Source organism: Durio zibethinus, chromosome 18 (assembly GCF_047325235.1).
Source record: "Durio zibethinus cultivar Kanyao isolate XHJ-2024 chromosome 18, ASM4732523v1, whole genome shotgun sequence".
Lineage (NCBI taxonomy): Eukaryota > Viridiplantae > Streptophyta > Magnoliopsida > Malvales > Malvaceae > Durio > Durio zibethinus.
This window is the reverse complement of record NC_143179.1, coordinates 14439725-14454986: the sequence shown is the minus strand read 5'-3', so window position 1 is coordinate 14454986 and position 15262 is coordinate 14439725. Positions and strand designations below refer to the sequence as shown.

Below are 15262 nucleotides of genomic sequence, written 5' to 3'. Positions count from 1 at the left end.
TGAATAGCTACTTATTTCAGTTTTGCATGAGCCAAGCTAAGGTGAAAGCAATCTATGCTGTTTTAGGAAGTCTTAAAGCAGTTGAAAAGCTATCAAGACTATAAAACAAAGTCAGCCATGTTCCTAGAGTGTCAAAGCCAAAAAATTCTCTCTTGGTTCATGAATAAGCTACATGAAAATGTATATTTGTCAAGGCTAGAAAGTTATGGTTTTGAAGGGATTTTTTTGGTTAAATTTTCAAAGCTGGCTTTTAGTTGTCTCCCTTTTCACATTAAATGACAATAGGGAACAAGAATTTTCACATTTAAGACAATTAACCTCATGCAAAAAAGGAGTTGATTTGTCAATACCAATTAATTTTTCAATGTTGTCAGATTTTTACACAACTATATCTTCTAACTTTTTAGTGTTTTAAAAAGACTTTTTGGCTATAAAAATCAGATGGGGACATGAAAAAATAACTGGATAACAAACTTGAGTGGATTAGATATTGAAAATGAAGTTCACACATATATAACATTAAGTGAGATGTATAAAGAAACTTAATGCTGCAAGATTAGACAAAGTCACGATTTGAAGGCTGAGGTCTACAAAAATTGAGATTTGATGAGTTTAGGTGGCTGCCAACACACCTCGCACATGGCTTTTAAGTATTCTTTCATTCACATTTAAGCTCACATGAATGAAGAATGACATGGATAATAGGTAATGACAGTTTCAATTTTTCTCATCTTCAGAATAGTCCATGTTTGAGCTAGCTTTTTGGAAGACTAAAATTGATTAATCTAAACCATTAATCATTTGAAAGAAACCTCAATATTGGCTCATTAGAGCTAATGGTTGGCCTTAGGGAGCTTTTTCTTTTTCATATTTTTCTTTGCTTAGTTGAGGACATTTTTTGGGGTTTGCTGGCAACAACATTATTGGCTGACCAACCTTTTCTTTAAAACTTCATTTTCTTTCCTTTTTAGTTCATTTTCAAGCTCTTTTAATTGTTGTTTCATGTCTATTTTATGGTAGTAAAACAATTTTTAAAAATTCCTTAGGTAGAGTCATATTTGCATAGCATTTCAAGTAATAAGTTACATTAAGTTAGTATTTCATGTTTGATTTTTGCATGATAAGTTTCTTCCATTTCAATTCTATTTTGTTCATAATTTCCTATAAGTTAGATGTTGCATTTTAAGTTTATTTCATGTTTATAAAGTTTTTTTTTTTATGTTTAATTATATTCATGCATCTTTAGGTGATAAAAGTCACATAGGTTATATAGAAATTTAGGTTAGTTTACTTGTATGTTTAATTTTCTATCTTTATTATAATATTTCTGCTTTTAAATTATTATGCTTTCATGTTTAATGTCTTGTTTAAATGTGTTTAAATTATTTTTCATGCTTAGTTATTTTTTGCTTAATTGTTTAATTTTCTATTTTTAACAGCTTTCATTTTTAGTAATTTTTATATATAGCAAGCTTTAGTTCTTAATTAGTTACATTTTGCATAATTTTTAGTACTTAGATTTTAAATATTTGATGAGGTTTAAATTTTCATAAAGGATAATTAGAAAAATGAAACTTTTTGATTTGATCACATATATCTGAAGTGTTAAAATTGGTACTTACCCTTACGTCTAGGCTTCTAATCCTTAAGGAGATGATAATCTAGAATATTTTTAATCTTTATTACTTTTATGACCTGTACACTTGGTACTTTTAAAGAGAAGCAACAACTAGTATCCCATATATGCTTAAGATGATTTTTTCAAGTTTGACTAGTGTAGATGTTTATGTGAGATTGGTAATTATTGGTCATATGGACACTTATCACTATGGTAAACTCCACCACACACTTGACCATTATCATGTGGGCTTGAAAAGTTATGAACACAAGTAGACTTGGGATCATACCTAGCTTTAATGGTCTCTACTAGATTTTCTATCAAGTCAAAATTTTTGATCAAATCTTTAAGGGTTAACTCTATTTTTGCATTATCTTTCTCACTAGGCCATGGTCGTAGGTAATCATTAAAATAATAAGGTCTAGCAGGACCTAAATGATGCTTGGCTACCTTATAAGTATTGGAATCTCACATGTGAAATAAAAAAAAATCATAAATAAAAACCAACAAAAAAAGTTATGTACAGCCTAAGGAAATAAAAGCAAGGTAAGTTAGTAACTAGCCTAACAAAAGTACACTAAGGGTAAACCAATCTATAAAAAGTATGGTGAAGGATGATATTAGTCTAATACTCTTAACACCTAATCCCTGGCAATAGCACCAAAAATTTGCTATGAAAAATTTACAAGTATACAGACAGAACAAGTAGTAAAAGTGATCTTTTAGTTGAAATGCTGATCCTAGAGGGATTAGATAGAACTTTTTAAGTTAAATACCAATTATCAACTTACTCTTGCTAAAGTTGGCTCAATCAAAGAATATCACAGAATATATTAAAATTAAATTCTACTAAAAAATATAAATGATCAACTAAAACCAAATAAGAAAACAAGACATGAAAAAAAAAGGAACAAAAAGCAAATGAAAAATCATAACTAATCTTAAAATGCATGAAAATCAAATATGAAAAGTATGTATGAAAATGATGTGAAAAGGAAGAAACAAAAAATAGTGCATGAAACTAAAATTGGCGCCTAAAATGAATATAACCAAAATAAAACTATAAAGTCCACATGTACTTAAACTAAACAAATGCAAAGTTTACTAAATGTGAACTAAATTTTGATCATGATCTAAGAGTAAAAAATATGAACCACACACAAAGAAAGAATCAACCAACTATATATGACAAACTAGAAATAACAAGAAACAAGCAAGCTGGAAACTGATTTTTGTACTTCACAAAATGGCATAAATAAAACTAAACCTAAACTGAAATTTTTATGATTGAGTAAAAGAATAAGTGAAAAATTAAAATTGGCGAGAAAACATGCAGAAAATTATAGCAACATATGAACAAAAACTACTCTAATTCTAATATGTGCTGGAAACACATGAAGAATGCAAAAGAAATTTTCAATATGTAATTATTTAATGAAAATGAATTTCATCTAAGCTGGAAATGTAGATTTATGAATTAACTACCTTAATAAACAAAAAAACAGCATGAATAAACTATAAAATTGGCTCAATGAACTCAAATTTAAAATAGTATAGAATCTAAAAAAATAGAACATATTCAACAAAAATTAATCAAATTCATTTAAGAACATGAAATAAATTGCACAAAATTAAACTAAGCAAGGTAACAAGTAGAACTAAAGATCTAAAAAAAAAAGAAATCTAAACAAATCGTCAAGAATGAGAAAAGATCCATGCCAAAATGGATCTTCATATTTAGCTTACACTTATCACTTACATCCATGTGTGACTTTCAACCTTGATTTGGATTGATATGCTATGAATTTGAAGCTAAAATTCAATTAAGTTGTAGCTCTATGGATTAGGAAACTATGAAAAAACTTATCTTTGAGCACATGTTGACCCAACTGATAGAAGCTAACAATACCAACATTCAAAGCTAAACTGCACCATTAAAAACCTAGAAAATCAAATAGGTTAACTTGCCTAAGCCATAGCAAATCACCTAGTAGGTATATTACCTACTAACGTTAAAATCAACCTAAAAAAAAAAGGCAATGAGAGATGTAATGCAATGTACTCTTTAGTGGATGTTAGGATGGACGATTCTAGTGAAGATGATGATGAACACATAGTTCTCAACCTACCCAACTTTATAAGATAACCTAAAGTGAATTTTATTGGAATGGAGGATATTCTGGAAGATGAGAAACTTTTAAGGCTTAGTAAAGAAATCTTGAAAGATTTTGACCTTATGGCATTAGAGGCCTTGAAGCTATTTAAACCTATGAAAAAGACCTTGATGAAGAAAATAATGAGATAGACTATGAAGAACATAAAAAAAATACATTAAAAGGTTTCTTGAAAAAGGGCAAATGTTGCTACAAATAAGGAGAGCATTAGTAGAAAGCATTTTGCCAAAAGAGATAGCCTAAGGTGCATCTGCCAAAATAACCAACGAAAAAGGATAATGCCAGAAGAAGATCCCTTATAAAAAGAAAAAAAAATTCAAATGAAAGTTCAGTAAAAGTCAATAATGATTGTCAAAATGTATAGGTAATGTTTTAATGTTGAATCAATTACCCTAAGCCATATTTAAAAAGAGTTGCACAATGAACTGAAAAATGCTACATTATTAGATGATTGTAACCTTGAATTTCAACAACTCTTACTTGAAAAGTTAAAAGATCTAGGAGTTTTACTATTCCTTACATTATTAAAAAATTTAAATTTTTCGATACTCTTTGTTATCTTAGTTCAAGCATAAATTCATTGCCTATGAATATTTGTGTGCAACTAGGTTGTGGAAAGCTGAAAACTCCTACATTCAACATTAAGTTTACTGATCAATCTACTAAGTTACCATAAGAGATATTGAAAAATGTCTTGGTAAAAGTTGAAAAAAATGATTTCTTTATGGATTTTGCTATTTTACATATGAAGGATAATAAGGCTCCACTACTATTAAGAAGACATTTTCTGTTCATTGCCAAAGCCTTGATAGATGTATATGATGCTAGCATTACCTTTAGGTTTAGACACAAAAAAGTGCAATTAGTATCTGTAGGGTATGGGGTGATAAGACATGAAAAAGGTGTTAGTGTAATCAAGAAATTTAAAGAAACCCTAAAAGAGTCTAACCTATTAGTAAAGCCTCCTGACCCTTTAAAAAACTTAGCAAACCCTAGCTCCATTTATGTCAACCATTCCAAAAACTCAAGCTCAGTTTATGTAATCCCAATTAGGAAAGTTAGCCCATTTTCTTAAACAAAGTCTATTTATATTATACCACAAAGAATGAGGCAATAAGGAAAACTCCTCCAAAGGTTAAAAAGATTTTTCATAAAATTAGAGATGGTCAAGCTTAACTAAAATTGGTGCTACTTCAGAGGCAACCCAAGTATTACTTTAATAGTTATCCTTCTTAAACCTTTTATTTTTATTAAGATAAGTATGTTTTAATGTTTTTGTTTGACTAATTCTTTTAAAGATAAAGAGAAGTAATGAGGATGCCTTATGAATGTTCGATCTTGAAGAATTTTATGAAGGATTTCTTTTTCGTTTGAGTTTCTTGATATATGATTTCATCTACGTGTAGGGAAAAAAAGAAAACTTTTTAGATTTATAAGATTTTAACTCATCTTTGCTTTTAAAACCAAATTGACTTTCTAAACTTCATTATGATATTCACCTACTTAAAAATTATATATATTCTCTTGAATGACTAAACTATGATATGAATTTTAAGGATGCAATTAGTAGGAACTTGAAAAGAATTCTTAAGCATGCCTTTACTTTGAATATGATTTTTATGTATGCATCTCTTTTCTTTTTAGATGAAATGCTATGATTTTTGCAAAGGTTTTGAAATATGGTTTTGCATGAAATTTAAGAATTGAATAAATAATCTAAAATACTCATACTAAACCCTTGAGGCAAAATCCTATACTATAATTGATTCAAGAAATGATTTAGGTAGTTTTTTTGGACTGTTTAAACTTTTTTCAAGCCTACCTTGTGATGACGCATCCTTAGTACCCTTATTCTAAGCCTATTATATTTTCTATTCTTTGTTTATTTAGCCATTTTACAAGCCTAATAAGTCTTTTCTTTCATTGTTATCTTTTTTTTTTATTGTCATAACCCATTGTGCTTACTTATGTATCATGGATATATTTTTTTATTTAGAATGAAGGGAGGCACAAAAAAAGAATGAAAGAAAAAGAAAATCGTAAAAGCAAAGGCAAAGCTTAATAAAGCCAAAAATGGCTACCTATTATTCAAAAAAAAAAAAGAGCCAAAAATACAAAGCAATAAAGAATGCCTCACAAGTCAAAGTTGCAAAAAGAGTTCCCATTTGTTCAAAGTTCAAAATCTTTTTTTTTTAAAAAGTAAGCCTACATTTATCCTACCTTGACCCAAGTCTTACATTACAAGCCTAAAATACCTCTTGTTATTAAGTTGAATATGTAGATCTAACATTAATGGAAAAAGAAAGGGTAAGTGAATATATGATGCCTATTTTATCTTTAAATTGAAATGTGATAAAATGTTTTGCATTCTATTTACTTAAGTTATATGCATGACCTAAAAATGAAGTAGATTTGTATGTATGATTAGCATAAGTCATTGAAAGCTTGCTTTTGAAAGACATTCTTATGACTTTATATTTATCCTTAACTTTATATTATGCAATAGTACATTATAGGAGCTTTTGTATAATTTTTTACTTTGAAGATGCTATTAATGTTCTTTAGTTTTGTTGATTTTTGAGGTGTTGCTTGAGGACAAGCAAAGATTTAAGTGTGCAAATATAATAGCACCAAATTATATAGAGATTTTACATGTTAAAAGGGTATTAAAAATTTAATTTCTGGATGATTTTTGGTGCTTTTCATGTTATTTTCATGGCTTTAGGTTTTTCAAGCTCAAGATGTATATTCATGCAAGCCATGCATGCAACATGCAAAGCTCAAATTCGACCCACTTAGTCATGCACAATGCCAGCTATAATTGGTCCATTTTCAAGCATGCACAAGTTCAATTGGATTCTAATCCATACGGCCAAGGTGAATTTGCAAGATAAACATGTTTCTTTACTTAGCCATAAAGAGTTTCACTTCACTAAGGACACCAACTCATTTGGCCACATCAAAAATCAAGAGAGGATAACCCAAGCTCTCATGGAAACTACATCATCTGGCAAAGGAAAGTTCAAAACCAATCATGATACTTTTGCTTAGCTTTGAAGAGTTTGGATTGGATGAGGACTTTATCACCTTGAAGATTAGGAGTTTAAATAAAAATGTAACTTATCTTTTCTTGAAATCCTATCTTAGCTAAACCTATGGAGGAAGATTGATCAAGATTACATCACATGAAGATCAAGGGCTAAGATCATTGCATTCAACCAGAGCATTCCAAGAGTAAAGAGTTTGAATTTTGTATGCAATCTTGAAGATTAAGATAAAGCTTTATCTCCTAATTTTTGAATTAAACTCAATCACTTGTAAAACCTACCCCTTTGGTCGAACCTATGCCTATAAATAGGTAAGGCCATTCACTTGTTTCATCATCCCACTTCTCTTCTCTCTATAGTTTCTTTAGTTTTTAGTTCTTTATTTCGTTTTAGTAAGGTATTGGCATAGGTGGCAAATTTGCCAATTGGCAAGCTTTTGTTCTTTAAATCTTTTTCTTGTTTTTAAAGTTGCAAATCTTGTTTCTTGTTTTCTTTAATTTCAGCACAAGCAATCTCTAATTTTCAAGATCCAAGTTTCTTTGTTTTCTTTGCAAGATTCGGCTACATTCAACTTTTTTGTTCTTTATTTTCTTTCATGCAATTTTCATTTACTTCAAATCAATTCAGCATTCTCAATGATTTCTTGTTTGCCATCTTTAATTCTTTTATTTGCAATCTTTCAATTCTTTGCTTTAGGATTAGTTGTTGGCATTAATCTTTTACTTCTCAAGTAATAGTAGATGAAGTTAAGAATCTTACCTATAAATGGCTTTTAATCTTTACTCCAATCCTGTAATCCTAAAACCCTAGATATTAGAGGAGATGATACTTGGAATGCTTTACTTTACTACTTGATCTATGTACTTATAGGCTCTATACAAAAAGCAACAATCATATATTAGTGACCATCAATTACACTAATTACAAGTTGTATATGTCAGATTGGAACTTACATGACTGTCAGATTTAAGAAGCCTCCATACTTGTTTTCAAGGGCTTCCAATGAGAAACCTTTTTTTTTTTTTTTTTTTTTGGTTTTTTGCTGCTATCAAAATTCCAGAAACCTGCTAGTGTAATTAACAACAAAGAATCAAGTTTCCAACCTGGGAATTTTTTAACAAATTGGTCCCAAGCACTCAGCCCTTTCCTTCCAGATTTAGTGGATCCTTCAATCTGGACTCAATTTAGTTGCTTATGTTATTATCAGCATAAGAGGGAAATACTATTACTTGAATCAAATACTAAAACTATAGGTGACTAACACCCAGAATTTAATTATAAAGGAAAAAAAAAAGATGGTCCGAAAATTCAAAGATTATGAACAAAAAGACAGAAAATACAAAGATTAATTGTATGTATTGCATCATATATCATTTGATATTCAGTGACATCAGATTTTGCTCACCTGAGCAACAGTAGTCGATGTTCCAAAAATAAAATCACTTGGAAAGTTGGATCACTTGACATTCAAATATTCTTTTTAGAACCATTTTCTAGGATGCTTGAGTTATTGCATGTATGTCAAAATTTTATTGTGTTGAAGACAAAATAAGCAAAAAAACAAATAAAAAAAAAACCATAAGAAAAGCAAGAAGGATGGGCAAACTTTAGCTGTGCACAGACAAGCAGACAAGCAAAATAAAGGTAGAGATTGATCAGACTCTGTTGAGAATTCCCAGCTGATGAAATTTACGACATTCTTGATCTTGTAGCCTCTGCTATTTTTTTATCACGTATAGATACAGGGATAATGTAGAAAAAGATTCAGCTACTTCCTGAATTGAAGCTCTCTTACGCTTTAAGACTGAATTTGAATGTTTTAAGATACGAGGGATGCGACTCTTTTTATATGTAAGAATCCCATCAAAACCAAGAAATCTAGTTTACTGGTTATTATTCGCTGAGAATAGTAATGTGACAACCATGAATGAAACAATGTTCCCCCTTATCTGGCCTTCTAGTTGACGAACCGTCAGTCTCTTACAATTTTGTCCTCAGAATAGGCTGTTTTGTTAGCCAACGTCCTGATTTTTGGATAAAGTTTATTCAGTTTCTAGTATTAATTTACATTACGAGTATGCTTATGTTAAAGGTCCTTTACAGGTACAACAGTACAGTGAAAGGCCCTAATTTAATAAAAATTTAATTCTAAAAAAATATTAATTATCCTTTTCATGGTCAAATTTGAGAGAATTTATAATAAAATATGAATAAAATTATCATCTTATTAATAAAAAATCTTTTTTATTGATTCTTAGATCGATCAGTGTCATTGAAGTTGATTTATCCATTGCCTTATCCGATGCCCCTTCCCTTCAACCAGAAAGAAACCTACCCACTGACTCCCTCATCCCTCAAAATCAAATTTCTTCTAAAAGATCAATCCATAATTATCTTTCAAATTCAATTCACAATAACTTTAATCAAAATCCACGCTAACAGACACCCACAGAAACAAAAAAAAAATATATCAAAACAAAACAAAACCAAATGGCCACCATTAACGATATACCCGACGTAATTTTAGCGAATATCTTCGCTTCCATTTCCGACACCAGAACCCGGAACTCCCTTTCCCTCGTCAGCCGTAAGTGTATGCTTCTAGAAAGGGCCACGCGCTTCTCCCTCATACTCCGCGGTAACGCAAGGGACCTTTTCATGATCCCCACCTGTTTCAGATCCGTTACTGACTTGGACCTCTCCTTGCTCTCCCCTTGGGGCCACTGGGTACTCTCCTCTTCTCCGCTGTCCGATCCTCAGATTTTGGCCCATCGCCTCCGCGTGGCGTTCCCTGCGGTGACGTCCTTGACGGTCTACGCTAGATCGCCGTCGACGATTGGGATGTTGGCTCAACAATGGCCTGGGTTGAAGCGTGTGAAGCTGGTGAGGTGGCACCAACGGCTCGCTCAGTGGCCAACCGGAGCGGATTTTTTTTCTTTGTTGGAGCAGTGCGAAGATCTGAGTTGGCTTGATTTGTCGAGTTTTCATTACTGGCCTGAGGATCTCCCCCCGGTTCTTCCAGCTTGCCCCAAGGTATCAGCCTCTTTAGTCCACTTGAATTTGCTAACGACGTCGCTTGCGGAAGGGTTTCAGTCACGGGAAATTAGGGAAATCACGACGGCTTGTCCTAACTTGAAGAGCTTTCTGGTGGCTTGTAATTTTGATCCGAGGCGCGTTGGGTTCGTGGGAGACGGGACTTTGTTAGCTGTGGCGAATAATTGTCCTAAATTGACGCTTTTGCATTTGGCCGATATATCGTCGTTGGCTGATGTTAGAGGTGATCCGGATAACGAAGGATTTACTTCTGAGGATGCTATGATTAGCAGAGGGACGCTGGTGGAGTTTTTCGCTGGGTTGCCGTCGCTTCAGGAGCTAGCGCTTGATGTTTGTATGAACGTGAGGGATACTGCGTTGGCATTGGAAATTTTGAATTCTAAATGCAAGGATTTGAGTGTGCTTAAGTTGGGGCAGTTTCATGGGATTTGTCTGGCGATTGAATCTCAGCTTGATGGGATTGCCTTGTGTTCGGGGCTGGAAGATTTGTCTATTAAGAATTCTGGGGATTTGACGGACATGGGATTGATTGCAATTGGGAGAGGTTGTTGTAAGCTGTCTACATTTGAGGTTCAAGGGTGTAGAAGAATTACGGAGAAGGGACTCAGGACTATGGTTTGCTTGCTAAGAAATACTTTGGTTAAAGTCAAGATTTCATGTTGTAAGAATCTTGATGCTGCAGCATCATTGAGAGCCGTGGAGCCAATCCGTGATCGGATTCAATGGCTGCACATTGATTGTGTCTGGGACGGATTGGAGGAGACTGGGAATTCAGAGCAGTCTGGTCATGGTTTAGGCCACTACCAAGTGGAGGAACCATCCGGTTTATTTAGCTTCTTTGGAAGTGAGTATGATCCAAACGTGAGCAGGAAGAAATGCAAATTCTCCTTTGACTTGAGTGATTCTTACGTTATGGAAAGCAATGACGTCTACGGATTTTGGTTTAAGAAATGGGATAAGTTGCAATACCTTTCTCTTTGGATTGGTGTTGGTGAGCTTCTCACTCCATTGTCAACTGCAGGCCTTGAGGACTGTCCTAATTTGAAGGAGATTCGAATAAGGGTGGAAGGAGATTGCAGGGGACGCCACAAACCATCTGTACGTGCATTTGGATTGAGCTGCCTTGCACGCTACCCTCGGCTTTCAAAGATGCAATTAGATTGTGGTGAAACCATAGGTTATGTCCTAACAGCACCGTCAGGGCAAATGGACTTAAGTTTGTGGGAAAGGTTTTACCTCAATGGCATTGGGGAGTTGAGGCTAAGTGAATTAGATTATTGGCCTCCACAAGACAGGGATGTCAACCAGAGGAGTCTCTCACTCCCTGCGGCTGGATTGCTTGCGGAATGTCTTGAGCTTCGAAAGCTATTCATCCACGGGACGGCTCATGAACACTTCATGAGGTTCCTTCTTGGAATCCCTAACCTCAGAGATGTGCAGCTGAGAGAAGACTACTATCCGGCACCAGAGAATGATACGAGTACAGAAATGAGAGCAGGCTCATGTAGTCGCTTTGAAGCTGCCCTGAATAGGCGACCGATCCTAGATTGAAATAAGTTAAATGATGAGAACCCTAGACCCGATTATGCTGGGTAAGAACAGGAGGGTTTGTTTCCCACCAATTTGCGCATGTACAAGTTTTTCATTTTTCAAAGAAAACATGCGAAGGTCCATACATGTCTGCATTTGATTTTTACTAGGATTTTTCCCCCGCTTTGCTGGGAGCATTTTTTTTTCTTTTGTTTGAAACTTGTAAGGTTAAACATTTCTTTTAGTATGTAAATAAAGCATAGAGAGAGAGAGAGAGAGAGAGAGAAAAGGAAATTTATAACAAGATTATTGTAAAAAATATTTAATATTTCAATGAAAATGATAAGCAAAATATAGGAAAATTATTAAATTCATATTCTATTGGAATGTATACGCACACATCTTAAATTGTTTGTCATAAAAAATAAAAGTAGTACATCACAAAAAATTATAGTTAGAAATGTCTAGAAGCAATTGTTTAAGGCCGGCTGAGAAAATAATGTTATGGGGAATGTTTTAAGGTGGTCTTTAAAGAACCAAAGAATCAAACATTTTCTAGCACGTGAAAATGCTTGTTTTCTTCCAAAAAAAAAAAAAAAAATCATCACTATAATAGCCAACATATGAACATGTTTGCTTTCCTTTATAACCTTGCTATTATGTTAGAATTAACTATACAAAACGTATCTCGTCGTCTGCCTTGCAATTGCTTCTTTAAGTTTTTGCTTGTACTTTTGCTGAGCGTGGTACTTTTTCTTTTCAACCGGTCGGTAAGAGAGGAAAAATATGTTAGTTATTACTTTATTTTATAGACCATTTATTCTTTCTATTAATTGCAATAGCAGAGTTGATGTACCAATATGGATTAGGAGTTTGAGTTCGTTGTTATGCTGGTGATTCTTCTGGAAATAATTCCTCTGAAACTTGTGTGCTGATTGGTGATGAAGAGTTTTCTTGGGGATTCGAGTTCTTGGTGTTATTTTATGTTCCTCTGCATGTGCTAGTAGAGCAGCAAGCAATGGAGCTGTAGGGTTGCTTGCTTCTTTCAATTATCCGTATGTTGTTGATGACTCTGCTTGCTGTACTTCGAGTTTCTCCCTTCTATTGTCATCACTATCAAACAATTTGAAGCTGAGAGTGTTTGTATCAATGGCTCTTGCAATGAGTCCAACTTGTAGGTTTCTGGTATCTCCTTTTAGTGATGAAATAGGACCTGGCAATACCATCTTGTCTATGCTTTCACACTATTTAATTCAGGTATAGTGGCCCTAATCAGTTTTTCATCTTGTTTTCCAAATGTAACTATCTCTATTTGTTCGGTTGCTTCCTTGATTTTAATGTCCAGTTTGCATCTTAACACATAAATGTTTTTTTCTTTTCCAATTTTATTTTAGTATTCGTAGGAAAACAGTAATTCGACACCGGTAATATATTTTTTTGGTTTGCTGAAGCAGAGGAACTTGTGGTTTTTCACCATGCTGTTGGCTAATTTGCCAGCGCAGAAGCGTAATGTGGAGTTCAGCAATTGTTCCTAGCTCTATTAGCATCTGATCAGCTGCTGCTATTTCCTGGTGGCTCTATTGAACGTTGATTGGTACATTTTCATAGCTATAATTTTTATAGAAATATTGTTAGTAAATTAGTGGCAAGTATAACTTGTATATTGACTTTAAATATATACGAGTTTGAGTATTTTGTTCTTTTTTTTTTTCAGTTCAACTGTTTAAGGAATGTCCAAATCCTGGTATATTTTTTTAGGATGAGCATGAAGCAACATAGAGAACACCTCCAATATAGTTGTATTTATTTTTGAATGTATGAGCAGTAAGCAAACTAATTTTAGTAGGAATGCGTGCAGCAAATATTAGAATTGGATTCACAATATCATGCAAAACTTGGCAAGCATAAAGAACCACTTTTGCAGTCTCACCATTGTTAGTATTTACAATTTAGTAAATAGATAAGATTAGATAATAGGAATTCACGAAAACAATGAAATAAGTAAAAGTGAGATGATGAAAATTGTTGTTTTTTGGTGAACATCTTGAATGTAAACATCACGTTTGTCAACTTCATCTGCTTTGCTCTGTTTTTCAAACAAACTTCTGTAACAAATGTCGTGGATGTTACAACTCCAATGATATCCATATGAGGTAATTTTATAGGTAAAAACTTATTTACAGCAAAAACACAAAAGAAAATTTATTTTTCTTGTAATGACAAAATGTAAACAGTCATGATTACTAGCCAAAACTTGCATATTGTTGGTCCAAAGTTGAAGTGATATAGAGGATATAGTGTTGGATCCTTTTGGATTTCTTCAGTCCTAGTTGTTCTCCGAAAAATAAAACTATTATTTTTGTCACATCTACATTTTAAGAAACTTAAATGCGTTATAAATATATTAGAGTTGCTTTGTAAATATGAAAATTATTATAAAAATTAAGAAAAAGTATTGTTGGCAGATAAACTCTATAGCATCAGCTGCTACAAAGTCAAGACTTAATAGTCTATTTGGTCCTGCAGGAGTTGTTAATTGCTAAAGTCTAAGTATTCTGATCTTGACTGCAAGGAAGGTTCGTACAACTTCGGATCAGTGATGAATTGATAGTTCATGTTTCACTTGCATCAAATGATTCAACGTCATTCATTGCCAGTTAGAATTAAAGAAATTTGGAATAGAATGACATTAAGCTTTTAAGAATACAAGGAAATAAGGAAACTTCTGGTAGATAAATAGAATGGAAATTAAAGATTTATTGCCACTTGAATAAGTAGTGAATCAAAATAGAACAGGATTATTTAATAGGAGCAAAACAGCAGATAAATTACTGCTAATAATAGTGTAAGAAATAAGAACCCTATCATGTAAACCCGAATATATATTTTTAAATGGTTTCTCTGTAGACAATATTCTTAGTTTGGTTTCTGTAAAATTAGCTTCAAAATTTCTTTACCGTAAACAGTTGAAATGATAGAGTTGATTGGATTTTCAGTGGATTCTACCAACGAATATACCGCTTCATTTTCATATGCAGTGATTTCAATTTCACGTTCCCAATATCTAAAAGCCATTGTCCAAATGTTTTTATTTCAGCTTTGGTGTTTTCATCAATATGATTTCCCATTTTCGTGTTGGTCTTCAAGCTGAAGATCTTGTAATGCCTCCAAAATAGACCGGTTGCTTGTAGCATTACAATTTCTATTTTTGACCAACTTCAACCATTAGCAAAATTAGCTCAAAATCAGTTCTAATTTCCCTCCAAATGGTTTCTCTAGAAATTCAGAAGGATTGTCATTAATTCATTATTATTATCCCTTAATGTCTTGTCCAATGTTTCAAAGCAATTTTTGTGAATCATCGAAGCTTCATCCCATATTATTAAGCTAGTGTTTTGTATCACATTCAGACACATTTAAGGGAATCTTGAATGGGATGTTCTTCCTCCTGGTAATAGTAAAGATGCAATTCTTGAGGAAGCATCAGCAAGAACTATTTTGCTTCTTGATCTTATTCTTAAAATGATGGTATTCCATAAAAAATGTCTTTAGTTCCACCATGAACATAGACAAAGAACATCCCTCCTTCATCATTGTCAACATATTTGCTTAACTGCCTCATACACTTTCATCTATTCGAAATTGAGCCTTGACAAAGACTGTAAATGTTGTTCTTGTAGTTTTGCCATATTGTAATTCATTTCTTCACGGATCATTCTGTTCTCTGATAAATGCATTACATAGTCTATATCAATGTTAAAACCCATCAATCTCCAATTGTTGCCCAAAAGCTATCGCAATTCATAACTGGAAACTCATTTTGAAGCTTGAAATAATGC

General features: G+C 32.9%; 1 pseudogene across 1 annotated transcript; it reads left to right on the top strand.

The window, feature by feature from the left end:
• The first annotated feature begins 8947 nt into the window (after positions 1-8947).
• Positions 8948-11797, top strand: LOC111299695 (F-box protein MAX2 homolog A pseudogene; annotated as a pseudogene). The gene has a single exon (XR_016329910.1). The product of XR_016329910.1 is annotated as an F-box protein MAX2 homolog A pseudogene (transcript).
• Positions 11798-15262: the final 3465 nt, after the last annotated feature.